The 14,597-nt window shown below is 40.5% G+C and overlaps 1 protein-coding gene across 2 annotated transcripts in view; it reads right to left on the bottom strand.

Moving 5' to 3' along the window:
• foxn2a (forkhead box N2a) overlaps positions 1 to 908 on the bottom strand; it is a 67,688-nt gene extending 66,780 nt beyond the window's left edge. Inside the window, exon 1 of one of the 2 annotated variants that reach the window (XM_041213422.1) lies at positions 574 to 908. The gene's annotated coding sequence lies outside the window, so the exon portion shown is untranslated. Of the gene's footprint in view, positions 1 to 245; positions 277 to 573 lie in introns of those variants that run through there. The other variant, XM_041213431.1, reaches the window with a different exon arrangement.
• Positions 909 to 14,597: the final 13,689 nt, after the last annotated feature.

The following is a 14,597-nucleotide window of genomic DNA, read 5'->3' as shown; positions in this document are numbered from 1 at the left end:
GTTAACCCGCCAATTTAACTGACAAATCTCAAGTCCACCACCCCCAAAAAAAATTACCAATAAAAATAAAACGTTTGAAAATGAGGAAGTTAAACGCGCCACGACAAAACCCCAAAGCGGAAAATGCTACTCGATTCCCGAATGTTACACGATTACGACTTATCACGTAAAATCACGAGTATTAAAGTTTGCAAAATATTTATCTTAAAATAAAAATAGTGGATCCCGGCATTATATAGCTTTACACTTATTCATCTTAAATATATGAAGGCGCAGTTCGTAGGAAGGGGAGTCGTCAAAAATCCACCCAGTGTACGTTTTAATCATAATTTATGTATAAATAATAAAAGGCTTTTGATACGATTAAAAAGTGCAAGCTCAGCCTCACGTGCTTAGAACGTACGGACACCGATTCCCGGGGAACGTTCTTTTCGAACGGGCAAAAAAAAAGACACAATTCGAAGCACGAGGGAACCCCAGTGGCTCTCATTATAGTCAGAAACCAAACTGCTCCTCGATCCCTCAATTAAAGAGACCCTCTCCCCATTTAAAATAATATATATTTATACTCACGATCTTCCGGCACGTAGCGCTGCAGTCTATGGAACTGCTACTTCTTTATTTATTTATATATATATATATATATATGTTGCTTTCTGAGTCTTGCGCTAGCAGCTGCTTCTCATCCGAACCAAGAAGCGAGAGAAACTCCAAAGAACGCCACGAAATCCCCTACTGTTGCCATGGTAACGTGCCGCCGCCTGGAACCCCTCCCCTGCCAGCAGCAGATGGCTCCGGACTCGCCGCTTTGTGTGTATGTGTTTGTGTGTGTCTGTGTCCCACAGTAAGGCAGTCCCTTCAGAGAGGAAGAGGACGCGGGGGTTGGAGCCACCTGGCCGTTTTGTCTTTGACCGACACAGTAATAAACTCTCAAGCATTGATCTTCGCTAATTTTTTTTCCATAAAGTTTTTTTTAAAAAGCGGGGGTGGTGGAAGTTGGGGGAGTGCAATCTGCAGAACTGCAGTTGGCAAAAAGCGTCAACCAATGAGATGGCTGGCCTCGGGGTTCCTTCACGTCATTTTGGCGGTAAGGGTTTTATGGAAATGATGATGGTGATGACGAGTGGTTGATTCAGAGAATGTAATGCGCTGAAAGGACTTTTTAAAGATACATTCTTAGGTATTTTGGCATATGCTGGCATTTTCAATTTACCGAGGAACCAGTATGCGTCATATATAATGGACTTTGCTACAGATTTTAAGGTGCTTTGTTGATTAATTCGCTTAATATTAAAAATATCAAAACATGTATGTTTAAACTTTTTTGGTATTTTTAGACATCTCAAAAATTGAAAACGCATGAAACCAACGTTTCCTCCCACTAACATCTCTGTGTAAAAGGTTGCATGCAAGGATATATTTGAGGGATGGAAAAGGTCTATGCAGCCAGGATAGCTGGCCTTGCTTGTGGGCATAAAAAGCCTCTGAGTAGATTGAAAAAAATCATCTAATGTTGCAGTGAATAATGTTGGAAAGTGCAAACGTTTGTTGGTATCATACAACGTATGAATTAGGAGCAGTCAGCCATTTGAGCCTTTCATCCTGCCATGCCATTCAATAAGACCACTGCTGATCTGATTTTGGCCTCAACTCCACATCCTGCCTACTCACGAGAACCTTTGACTTCCTTGTTAATCAAGACTCTATCTACCTCTGCTTTAAAAATATTAATTGACCCTGTCTCCACCATTCGCCAGGGAAGAGAATTCCAAAGGTTCACAACTCTCTGAGAGAATAAAACTTCTCATCTCCACGTTAAATGGGAAACCCCTGATTTTTAAACTGTGTCCCCTCGTTCTAGACTCTCCCACAAGGGGAAGCTTTCAGCATCCATCCTGTCATGTCCCCTCAGGGTCTTATATGTTTCAATAAGATCACATCTCATTCTTCTAAACTCAATGGATACAGACTCAGCCTGTCCAACCTTTTAAGATAACCTTCCTAGGTATCAGTCAAGGTATCTTATTTCATTGAATCTTTGATCAAAGTGATTATGCTACTCTAGACATGAAGAATAGTGGGATGCTTGGTATCCAAGGGTGCCACATGCCTGTGGAACAGTCCCATAATAAAAGGGAAAAGGAGAAAGATATTTCACTGCTTAACTTGTACTACAAAATTCTGTCCAAGGTCATCACCGTTCAGGTCAAGTCTGCTCTGGAGTTGGTGATCCACATTGAGCATATCTGCACTGAACCTGGCAGGAAGATCTTGAATAGCCTTGTGTCACTTAGGCACACTATTGTCTATTTGCAGGATAGGAGGATGGATACCTGCCTCATCAGCTTGGATTAGGAGAAGGCCTTTGACAGAAAATCACACACCTATATGATGGAGTACTATCCAAAATGATATTTGAATCCAACTAGTCTACACAAATTGGTAACACAGCTTCAATCATGGGTGGGAATCGGAAAGCTTTCCAATCAAATCTGGAGTCCAACAAGGATGTCTTCTCTCCCTAGCCCTGCTCGTTTGCTGTACAGAACATTTTGCCCCACCATCAGGAAGGATGCGGGCATAAGAGGGGTGACAATCCCAGGCAGCGGAGACACTGAGGTCAAAGCCTCCCTGTACATGGATGACATCGCTGTCTTCTGCTCAGATCAGCTGTCAGTTTGCAGACTGATGAGCATCTGCGATCGGTTTGAACTGGCCTCAGGTGCCAAAGTAAATTGTGGCAACAGTGATGCCATGTTCTTTGGGAACTGGGCTGACCAATCCTTTGTCCACTTCACTGCCAGGGCAGACTACCTGAAGGTACTGGGGATATGGCTTGGAAGGGCCGGGGCATGCAGCAAAAACTGGAAGGAGCATGTAGCAATGATGAAACTGAAACTGGATATGTGGGAGTGACGCTTCCTCTCCATTGCACGTAAGAAACTGGTCATCAGGCAAAGCACTCTCGGTTGCTATACCTGGTGCAGGTCTGGCCCATACCCTACTCCTATGCTGGATTGGTCACCTGAGCCATCTTCTACTTTGTCTAGAGATTGAAAATGGATCACATCTGCAGGGATACAATGTACAAATCTCTAGACAAATGGGTAAAAATTGTATCCAACATCGCCCTCATCCTGATGGCCATCTTTGCACAGCTTGATGCAGCTGCATACATAGGTGTCAGTACACAAACACCAACTGACACCACGTGCTGAGGTTCTATCTGTCCCCAATGTTGTGAAGGATCAATCTGGTCGTGTTGTCGTGGAACACTCCATCCAATTGGACAGTGCCATACCACCTATCCCTCGTGGGAAAGTTTGTGCAGCAAAGCATCTTTGATCACAAATCCGCCAGGCAGTGGTCCACAGCTAACATACTGAGGCCGTGTGGAAAAAGGATGGTGGATCCTGGTGGATGGTTCCCTGAGCAAACTTTCAAAGTCATTTGGCAGAATGCTTCATTGCAAGAACTTTCAAACAAGCACCAAGATGTTAGCTTGGCTGGTGGAGAGAACAGTCCTCACTGTTAGATCCTTCCTGTGCACCTGGAGTTTCAGCCCCTCCGCAAACTGCTCTTGAGGCCGTTGAGGTGGGGAAGAGACCATTGCCCAGCTCCTAGAATGTGCCTTTGCAAAATACGCCTGGAGAGAGATGCAATGGTTTTTGTAGAGGCTCATTCTGAGCAGCTCTGTAACGCAAGACTCTGTGTTCTACAGGCTACTCCCATGGACAAACACCAAGATAAACATCAACTGCTGCTGGAGGACCAGCAACTCGGTGAAAGACACTCTTTATTCTGCTCAAAACCTGCTGGTCTTCCAATGCAAAGACCTGTTGACAACTGAGTGTTGCAGGCTGACATATTCCAAGGTCCTGTACTATAAATATAACCTCTAATTAATGTATTGAAAGAAACTGATCCATTTTGCACTTTATGTAATGTTGAACTTTTACATAATGTACTTTTATAAATTTTATGAATAAAGTATATTTTTGGAAAAAGGGAGAAAGAAAAAGAAGAAAGTAAAGAATTTTATATAAAATTTAAACATTATGGGGTTGAAATTTAACTTCAGAAAGGGGGCAAAACAAGTTAGTGGACCGGGTGGCTGTTTTGGGAACAATAGTAGGCCTTTAACCTGTTGAGCATGCTCCACCATTCATTGGAATCATTGGCTGTTCCGTGAATTAACTCTGTACATTTGCCCCGTATCACTTAATATCTTCAGTTATAACAAAAATCTATCAATCTCAGATTTAAAATGAACAATTAATACAGCATCAATTGCCATTTGTGGAACATCATTATCCTCACCTGTTTCTGATTTTCCAATCTACTGATACCATAGAATCATACACCACAGCAGGAGGCTATTTGGCCCATCGTGCCTCTGTGCCTTAATAGGTAACACTCTCACCTCTAAGGCAGAAGGTTGTGGATTCAAGTCCCATTCCAGAAACTTGAGTACAAAAATCCAGACTGAAACTCCAATGTAGTACTGAGGGGATGCTACACTGTCAGAGGTGCTGTATTTCAGATAAGACATTCAACTGAGGTTCTATGTTCTCTCTATGGTACACATGAAGATCCCATTGCACCATGTGGAAGAAGAAAAAGTGAATTATCCCTGGTGCTCTGGCCAATACTTATCCTTCAACCAACATCACAAAAACAGATTTTCTGGTCATTATCAGATTGGTGTTTGTGGGAGCGTGCTGTTCATAAATTGGCTGCTGCATTTCTTATATTACAACAGTGACTACCCTTCAAAAGTAGATCAATGGCTGTAAAGCACTTTGTGACATATTCAGGTTGTGAAAATGCTGTATAAATAGATGCAAATCTTTCTTTTCCTTGATCCTTCCAAGATGTCTGCACTCATCTAATTCTGGCCTTTTGAACATTCCTGATTTTAATTGCTCCACCATTGCTGGCCATTTGTTTTATAGTGCTCATTCAGTTAGCTAGGCCCAAAACTCTGGAATACCCTCCCTAAACCACAATGTCAAATTTTGCTTCGTGATGCACCTTGAGATGTTTTATTATGTTAAATGCAAGTTGTTGTTGTCAGTGTTCACAAGGAATGTCAAGTGGATGTGCCGATTTGCTATCACTTGTTTTGCGCCCACCAAAATTAAATTTCATCCCCCGTGTGTTGAATGAATGTTTCCATTTTAAAATGGAAATGATGACTGCTGATCATCATCCAGCATTAAAATATGCTACTTACTCAAAACTAGGTAATGAACCTGATCCCAATAGATGCTACTTTGATGTGTTTCTGATGTAGACTAAGATCATAAAACACAGGTGGATTTCACAGATGGGCTTCACCTCTCTGCAGGGCTGGCTCCAGGCTGAATATTGAGCAATAAGCATGGATTCAGCCTCATCCGTAAGGTATGTCACTGTCCCATTTACATTGCTGAAGTAAAACATAAATGTCTCACAAAATGCTCAATTTTCGCATGTGGTTTCTGGGGAATAAAATACTGCAACAATAAAATGTATTGCTAAGAAGGCACAGTTCACTTTGACCCATTGGTGGTCCTTTTCCAAAAAAAGTTGCCAAACAGAATCTTGACGATGTCCAGAAGGAAATGCAAATGCCAATAAGGTTAAGAGTTGAACTTTCAAACCTACTTTCTGCATAAGCACACAATAATTTTCATCTGCTAATTAATATGTTTAGGTGGAAACTAAAACAATTTTTCCCCCATGACTGGCATTTTGAGCTTGAACCCTGCACTGATATTTCATAGATGCTCTTTGGATTAGGTATCCGATATGTCCAAGTGTGTGAAAACCTATGGCATGATTCAGAGTTTCTAAGTCAACATTCCTCCCTCAGCCAAAACCAGTAAACATGACTGGTTGGCAATTTATCTCAATGCTGCTGTACGATATGACTGACTAACATGTTTAGCTAAGTCACAGTCATTGCACTTCAAAATTAAACCATTGGGTACAAAGTGTTTTCAATTGAAAGGCACTACATAATCGCAAGAATTAATTTTTAATTTTTCTTTGTACATTTTCTCTCCCCTCTCTTGATAGGCACTGCATGCTGATGTATTGTTCTATGTGTTCTGTCAGCCCTATGCTACCACATCCAAGTGTCCATTTTTCATGTATGAGTTCCGGGAGGTTATTGCAGTGAAGATAATTGTGGTGCTGTGGGGAAAGAGCAGGGAAATTGGATTAATTGATTGCCCCCTCATGAAGTCACACAAGCACAATGGTACAAATGGTCCCTTTCTATGCTGTAAGATTCTATGATTTGACAGCAGGGGGACTAGTTAATTATAAGTGAGCTTGAAACTGTCCCCTGCTGAAGTTCACATACGTACGCGTGCTCACACACACATGCACTCACCAAGAGTCACTGGATAGCAATCAGAAGCTGATTTTCCCGTCAGTAGCACAGCAACCTTTTGTTTTCTGAAAAGGCATTCTAAGTGGAAGGACACTGCAAATGTTCTCTGCTTGCTTCCTTATCCTGTACCAAACCTAGAAATGCCATGAATATTTTAATAAACTTATATCCATTTATTTGTTCTTTCACATAAAATTTGAATAAAAGTTACAAAGAATGGATAAGTAAAGCCGTACACACTTTGTGGGTCAATTATTTCAGATTATGATCATGACCTGGCGAGCTGCTAACTGAGAGGGCTTCTGTATGTTATATGGCGTGGAAGAGTCTTGTAGCTTTAATTGCCTATAAATCTGTTCCAGTCTCATCTCGCTGACAACCTGATACAATGAGCTTTTTCAAACAGAAATAGAAGACACTAATTTTACAGTGTGTGCATTCAGCTTGAAGTGAGATAATGATATTAGTACATGTAGCCTGGCTCATTTAGGAGTAAGTGTGCTAACAAACTACTCTATTAATGAAACCTTTTTCTCTCAAGGTTTTTTTACTTGCGTAGTTAATTTCAGCTCGCTACTTTGTTGAGATGTTTAGAGGTTCAGTCTTTTCCATAGTTAAGTGATATCTAATTGAAGCTTTCAATTTTGAATATCAATGAACAGAAAAGGAGCACTTTAGTAGAGTATGTTAGATGAATTTGCAAAACTGGCTCCAGAGCTATCATTGTCATCATTTTTGATCTGAATCCTGAAGCCAGACTCAGTATATCACATGTAATGTCACTGGGACATCGTTTTGGTTGAACGTAAAATGAGGGCATTTTTGAGTTTAAAGATACAGCCTTGCCCCGAGATGTGGTTCTACATGAACCAGAATCTTGTGGCTATCCTTCTTGCGTGAGCCCAAACAACTGGTAAAACCTTTCAACCAAGCACAGTTATATTGTTTCCAAGACATTGTGCTGAAAATCTCTCTGGAAACCTTGCTGATGTTTCCTTCTCAAGCTCCAGGGGTGCTGGAGCCAACTGTAGAGCTCCAGTTGATGTGCTGTTTGAGACCAGCTAAGTCAGCACAGACCAGGAATTGAAATTGAGACCTTCTGCTCAATAGACCATAAGACGTAGGAGCAGAAGTAGGCCATTTGGCCCATCAAGTCTGCTCTGCCACTTAATGAGATCATGGCTGATCTGATAATCTTCAACTCCACTTTCCTGCCTTTTCCCCATAACCCTTGATTCCCATACTGATTTAAAATCTGTCTATCTCAGCCTTGAGTATACTTAAGGACCCAGCTTCTGCAGCCCTCTGTGGTAAAGAATTCCACAGATTCACCAACTTCTGAGAGAAGAAATTCCTCTTCATCTTTGTCTCAAATGGTTGGCTGCTTACTCTGAGATTATGCCTTCTGATCCTATACTCTTCCACAAGGGGAAACAACCTCTCAACATCTACCATGTCAAGCCCCCTAAGAATCATATGTTTCAATAAGGTCGCCTCTGATTCTTATAAACCCCATTGAGCACAGGCACAACCTACTCAACCTCTCCTCATAAAAACAATCCCTCCGTACCCGGATCAACCTAGTGAACCTTCTCTGGACTGCCTCCAATGCCAGTAGCCTTATGTGCGGTACCTTATCAAACACCTTTTGGAAATCCAAATATATTACATCTGCTGGGTCCCCTTTATCCATCCTGCTTGTTACCTCCTCAAATAATTCTAATAAATTTGTCAGGCATGATTTCCCCTTCATGAAGCCATGCTGACCTCTGCTTGATTTTATTATGTATTTCTAAATGCTCTGCTATTACATCTTTTATAATAGACTCTTAACATTTTCCCAATGACAAATGTTAAGCTAACTGGCCTATACTTACCTGTTCTCTTTCTCCCTCCCTTTTTGAATAAGTGTATTACATTGGCAGTTTTCCAATCCTCTGGGACTTTTCCAGAATCTAAGAATTCTTAGGAGATTACTACAATCGCATGCACTATCTCTGTAGCTCCTTCCTTTCATATCCTAGGATGCAACCCATTTAGTCCATGGGACTCATCAGCCTTTAGCCCCGTTTGTTTCCCTAGTACTTTTTCTCGAGTGATAGTTATTATATTTATTTCCTCCCCCCCGCCCCCTTTTGCCCTTTGATTATTTAGTGTCTTTGGAATGTTAGTAGTGTCTTCTAGTGTGAAGACTGGTGCAAAGTATTTATTCAACTCGTCCGCCATTTCCTAGTCCCCCATTATTTCCCCAGCCTCATTCTCTAAGGGGCCTATGTTCACTTTCACATCTGTCTTCCTTTTTACATATTTAAAGAAGCTCTTACTGCCCATTTTTATATTACTTGCTGGTTTACCCTCAAAGTTTATTTTCTCCCTTTTTTTTGGTCATCTTTTGTTGGTTTTTAAAACTTTCCCACTCCTCTGGCTTACCACTAATCTTTGCCACATTGTATGTTTTTTCTTTCAATTTGATATTATCCTTAATTTCCTTGGTAAACCATGGTTGGTTTATCCCTTCCTAGAATCCTTCTTCCTCGCTGGGATATATCTTTGTTGTGAGTCATGAACTATTTTTTTTAAATGTCTGCCATTGTTCATTAACCGTCTTTTCTGCTAAACCCATATCCCAGTCCACTCCAACCAACTCTGCCCTTATTCCTTTATAATTACCCTTACTTACATAGTTGTTTCTGACCCAAGTTTCTCACTCTCAAACTGAATGCTAAATTCTACCATGTTATGGTGACTTTTTCTTAGGGGATCTTTTACTGTGAGATCATTTATTAAACCAGCCTCATTACTAGATCCAAAATAGTCTGATCCCTAGTTGGATCCACAATGGAGCCATTACCCTCCTAGTGGTGTTAATGTAATTTTAAGATAAAATTTCCAGTTGTGCAATTAATCTTAATTGCATTTTCCTTCCTCGTTTTACATTCTTCCTTTTCAAATACTTAGCCAATTTTTTAAAAGAATAATCTTTTGGTCTGCCTCAATAGCCATCTTGCTAATTCATTTTTCACATAATTATACAGGTGAGGAAGACCATCATACTTCATCTATTCAGTATAACCCTGCATGGCCCATTGCAGAAACTAATATTTCCTTAAATGATTCCAGGGTTTTTCTCTCTTTATGTGAATTGCTGCTTGACACCAGTTCTAATATTGCCTTTTACTAGTTTGAAGTTGTCCTGCTCTTGAATCATAGTTTGAAATAATTTTCTGGATCTACATTTTTATGCTTTTTATTGTCTTATATTGCTCAATAAGATCCTCTTTCAAGACTTAAGAGCTTAGGTTTCTCTATTTGCTGCTCATACCTCAGATTTTTTTTACAAGGGGGATTTGTCTTGTGGCTTTTCACTGAACTACCTCCAGCAATTAAATGTGTGCCTGTGACCAGAACTGGGTGCGGTACTCAAGTGTGAGTTTTGACCAGAATACAGTTTAAACATTACTCTATCAGCCTTATATGCTATTCTTTTAGTTATCTGTATCTATTTGTCTTGTTGATTCCCACTCTGCCTTGGACTCTTTGAATGTGGAGAGTTTAAGGACCTATGGATTTCTTTCTTAGCCATAGTTGCTACCCCCAATTGCTATCCAGTGGTTCCTGCTAGGTTAACAGTCTACCCACCATGGAGGGTTCAGTCATGAACCTGATACTGTTCTCATCCAATGTCCAGAGAAGCATGACAGGTTAGCAAATGGTAATCAGCAATAAGACGCATGGCTAATCTATTCCATGCTTAGTTTAGGATGCTCAATTTAGAGCCCTGTCATTGAGCCCTAACTGCAATCAGTGAACTCAGCATAGACCAAGTTTGACAACTAAGGCATCAGAGAAAATTTCACTGATTTGAAAATAATTTGACTTTTACCACCCAATGTCACCATCAAACACTTTAGGTTAACTTTAGGATGCCCACGTCCCATGAACGAATAAAAGAAATGTGCCTGATATATTTTTCCTCTAATTCTATACTGTGATATAAAAAAATAGTGATTCCCCCCCCCATTTCTTTCCACTTGCCATACTTACAATATATTATAGTATGTTCTTCCCAAATTAATTTCCCTTAGAACTTGCTATTGCAGCTGGAAGAGGAGAAATGCCTGGATGTAAACCTGGTGACAGGTGAATGGATAGTGTGCTAACCCACTCTCAAGAAATTCTCACCCCTCACAAGGCAATAACTCATCAAACTAGACTGCACAGTCCAGAATAATAAAATTATGGGTGCAAGTTTTAAGCAGGTGGGAACGTATATTTGTGCATGCACATTTTTTTCAAATGTTACCCAACCCATCCCACAAAAGAAACAAGTCTTATTCAGCACCATAGCAACTGTGTGATAAGTGATTGTTCAACATAAGTAGATTCTGAGCCATGACTGGTTCTCAATTCAATTCAGTGCTCAAGCCTATTGACTAGAGAAAAGTTATCAGCCCAACTATCTACTGTGCATAGGAACCTTTTTTGACTTAGCACAGAGTCACACAAGCACATTTTACCGTTATTTGTACTGAATTACGAGCTGAACTGAAACTGATGCCCCTTGCCCTGAGGGAAATGTATCACACTGTCCAGTCAACACTCACCTGCCTGTTTGGTAACAAGTACACCAGTTAGACAGATTTAAAGCCAATTATTAAAATGAAGTACAACCTGCAATTTTCATTTTCAGCATCTTCAAGATGATATGACAAGTTGACAGTGATATCAATAATGGTAGTCTTACAAGACATTGTAATTATCTGAGCACTGCAAAAGCTAATAGAAACAGTTCTCTGGCAGCCTCAACTCTGCAGCTGAGTCAGACTGATACACAAATCACAGTTGATATCTAACTGCATTGTTCTTTGCATGGAAGCTGAAATTCGATTTTACTCTTCCATTTGGAATACATTTGGAGATAGATATTGGGGTAGATTTTTGACCTAGTGTGATAATATAAAACAGGTAGTAGGGCTAGAAGGCACCAGTGCGCACAATCCTTGCATCATTGCTGGAATCACAGCCCTTGCATTTTCAAGGCCCCTATTTCTACTTAGCAGCAATTAGATTTTGTAGCTTTTATGGATCACAAATTTACACTTTAACAGCAGAATAATAATTGTGTTTTATATGGTATAATTTTCCTGTCTTGTAAAGTAGGGATGTTCTGTCCTACTGCCACAGCAGTCACCTAAAATCTTTGAGGTAAGTACATCACACATGCAAAGTGCCTATTAAACAAAACTCTCAACTGTATCAAATTACCTAAAATCCTATTAAAAACACTTTGCAGACTGATCAATCTGTCGTGGAAAAATCTCCCGATCTCAGCAGCTAGAGCAGTGTTGTACTTGAAACAGAATTTCAATAGTGTGAATCCATATCATTGTATGTGTGGTAGTGGGGGGTGATGAAGGGAAGAGTGTAGCCCTTGTTATGAAAGTGATGCCAGGGTTCTATGTTTCTTTGTTCCTTATTTATCAGCAGGAAGAAGTTAAAATGCTGAAAGAGATCATTTAACAAGAGCAAAAATGTAACTGCATAGACATTGTGATACTGTTCACAGCAGACTTTACCACACAGTATTTAGAAACTCTCCTCTTGGCAAAGTGATGGAAAGATAGACAGAGTGTATAAGTAGATCTATTGAGCCACAATGGAAGGAGGTAATTAGTAGCACAAGAAAGAAAATTAAAGGGTAGTAAATAAATGTATACTCTGGGCATTCTGATTGCTCAGTGTTTTTATCCAGCATGTTACTGAGCGACACAGCCCAGGCAATTCAATCGTTTGATTCCCCATCTGTGCTGTATTAGTTAAGTTCAGTCAGTAGAACAAGAAGGACTATAATAGCTTTAGTGTCTTTTGGCTAGACAGGGGTAAAAGGGGTAGCATTCCTATTCCTGATCACTACCCATTAACCACTATTGGAAAATTGATGGGTAAGAACTGGATCAGATGCACATTTAACACCCACTGCAGTTAAACAGTCTTTTAACACTTACCATAAAGGCTCATATGTGAAAAATATTTACTTCAAGGAAGGTGGCTGGCATCTGTGGACCTGAGCTTCAGCAAGGACTCAATATCTTCAGGGGAGAAGAAAAAAAATGGCAAGAGCAGAAAATGCATACAAGGGTGAATAGATCTCATGGTTCAAGAATGACACCCAACTCCACTTTCAGACGAGCTTTGTGACTGCAGTAATTCTCCCTTCTTGGCCTCTGGATTTCAATACATTTGAGTACACCACCATCTGATACTGTCATTCCCTCTTTGTAAACTTATTTGGCACTGTTCTTAGATGATTCCATCCCTTCTTGTCCCAATACACCCTAGGGATCTTCTCATTTGCCTTCAATATACTCATAGATTACATCGATTGGCCTCCCATGCCTCATCTGTATTCTGCATCTCTGGGATAGAGTTTCCATAGGGTTCTCTCAATCTTCAACAATAACTTTGGTGGAGATTGGAAACTCCAAACAGCTTAAATGGCTGGGTGATTAATTTTGGGGTATAGTTCAATTGGTGTCAGAAGTTCTCTGGTACATCACACAGATACTCTCCTCACCTGACACACATTTCTACACTCTAAAGGAGTTACAAGATCAGGAACCTTGGCTGATCTTCCATTCCATAATTTTTTGGGTGTTGAGACCAGCAGTTGCCCTTTCCGCCACTGCTACCAATTACGGTTGAGATCTATAAATTCAGCACAGGTCTGAAATTAAACCTGGGACCTCCCTATTCTGTACAGCTCGGTACCACAGAAAGTGCATTTATTTACAAACCTCTGCAAAGCCTGCATTTGTGCAATGTGATGGTAACCAAGCTGCAAATCTATGGTCAGCATTTTTCCAGTTTGTATTTGATTATTGGCAGGGATGAATGTGGTTACGATGTACAGGGCATTATTTTCTATTATCAGCACTACGTCCTTTATTTGTATGGTAGTGTGGCAATGTAAAGCAAGGAATACTGAGACAGAAAAGCAAGATTGGAATGTGTAATCCTGTGCTAAATGTAGACTGGATGGACAGACTACAATTTTTTTTCAAAATCCTGTGTAATTTGGAAATATGCCCTGCTGAGGAAATTGTGCAGCTGAAGAAAAGGTAATTGGTACAGGGATACAGGCTTTTGGAATACCAGGCTAGGGAATGATGGAACATATGTTTGCAGTGCAAGATCATAAATAGTGAATTGCAAATCTCTGCTAAGCATGAAACCAGGTAGGGAAAACTGAAAGGAGACTCCTTGCCTGGCAATTGTCAGAAACCTCCTGACATCCACATTGACAGAACTAGACCACTGGAACATGGCTGTCCACATTCTCAGGCACAGAGACCGTATGTAGCAAAGACCCAGGGAGATAGGAGAAAAAAATAACCTTAAAAGGAGGGAGTCAAGCAATTCTCTTTGTTTATGGCTTTGTTTGAGCTTTTAAAATTGCTGAATAAAATTTATTGCTCTCCAGTGGACAATTGAACCATGTGTCATCCCAAGTTTATTCACTAGTTGGCATTTTTGCAGTTACTGACTCTTTCTGGAGTACAGTTCACAGAAACTGGTAGTTGGCTGGTACTTTTCCCAAGTGACCGTTCTTCACCATGTATACTTATACACGTTGTTGTCTCCAGTATTTTAACACAGTCATTAATCTGCACTGAGAAAACTGCTGGTGATTCCTCCAGTACCATGTCTAAGTGGCTATTTTCCACAAGTGATTATAGCGAGAATCACATCCAATCATGACCCTGTCCTTGCCTGATGTCCATCTGTACTTTCTGGTGGGTGGGGATGGGTAGGAGTAGATCACGAGATAAAGACTTTTCTCCCCCTTAGCCCACAGGCATTGAGACCAATTGTAAGATCCCCTCAGATAAAAGCAAAAAACTGCAGATGCTGGAAATCCAAAACAAAAATAAAAATACCTGGAAAATCTCAGCAGGTCTGGCAGCATCTGTGGAGAGCAACACAGTTCATGTTTCGAGTCCGTATGACTCTTCAACGGACATACGGAGTCAAACGGAAACATTAACTGTGTTCCTCTCTGCAGATGCTGCCAGACCTGCTGAATTTTTCCAGGTATTTTTATTTTTGTAAGATCCCCTCCTCTGTCCTGGCTGAGTTCAGCAAATTGTTTCCAAAACAAAAACAGAATTACCTGGAAAAACTCAGCAGGTCTGGCAGCATCGGCGGAGAAGAAAAG

Source organism: Carcharodon carcharias, chromosome 2 (assembly GCF_017639515.1).
Source record: "Carcharodon carcharias isolate sCarCar2 chromosome 2, sCarCar2.pri, whole genome shotgun sequence".
NCBI lineage: Eukaryota > Metazoa > Chordata > Chondrichthyes > Lamniformes > Lamnidae > Carcharodon > Carcharodon carcharias.
The sequence above is the reverse complement of the archived record's forward strand: the minus strand, read 5'-3'. Positions and strand labels throughout refer to the sequence as shown.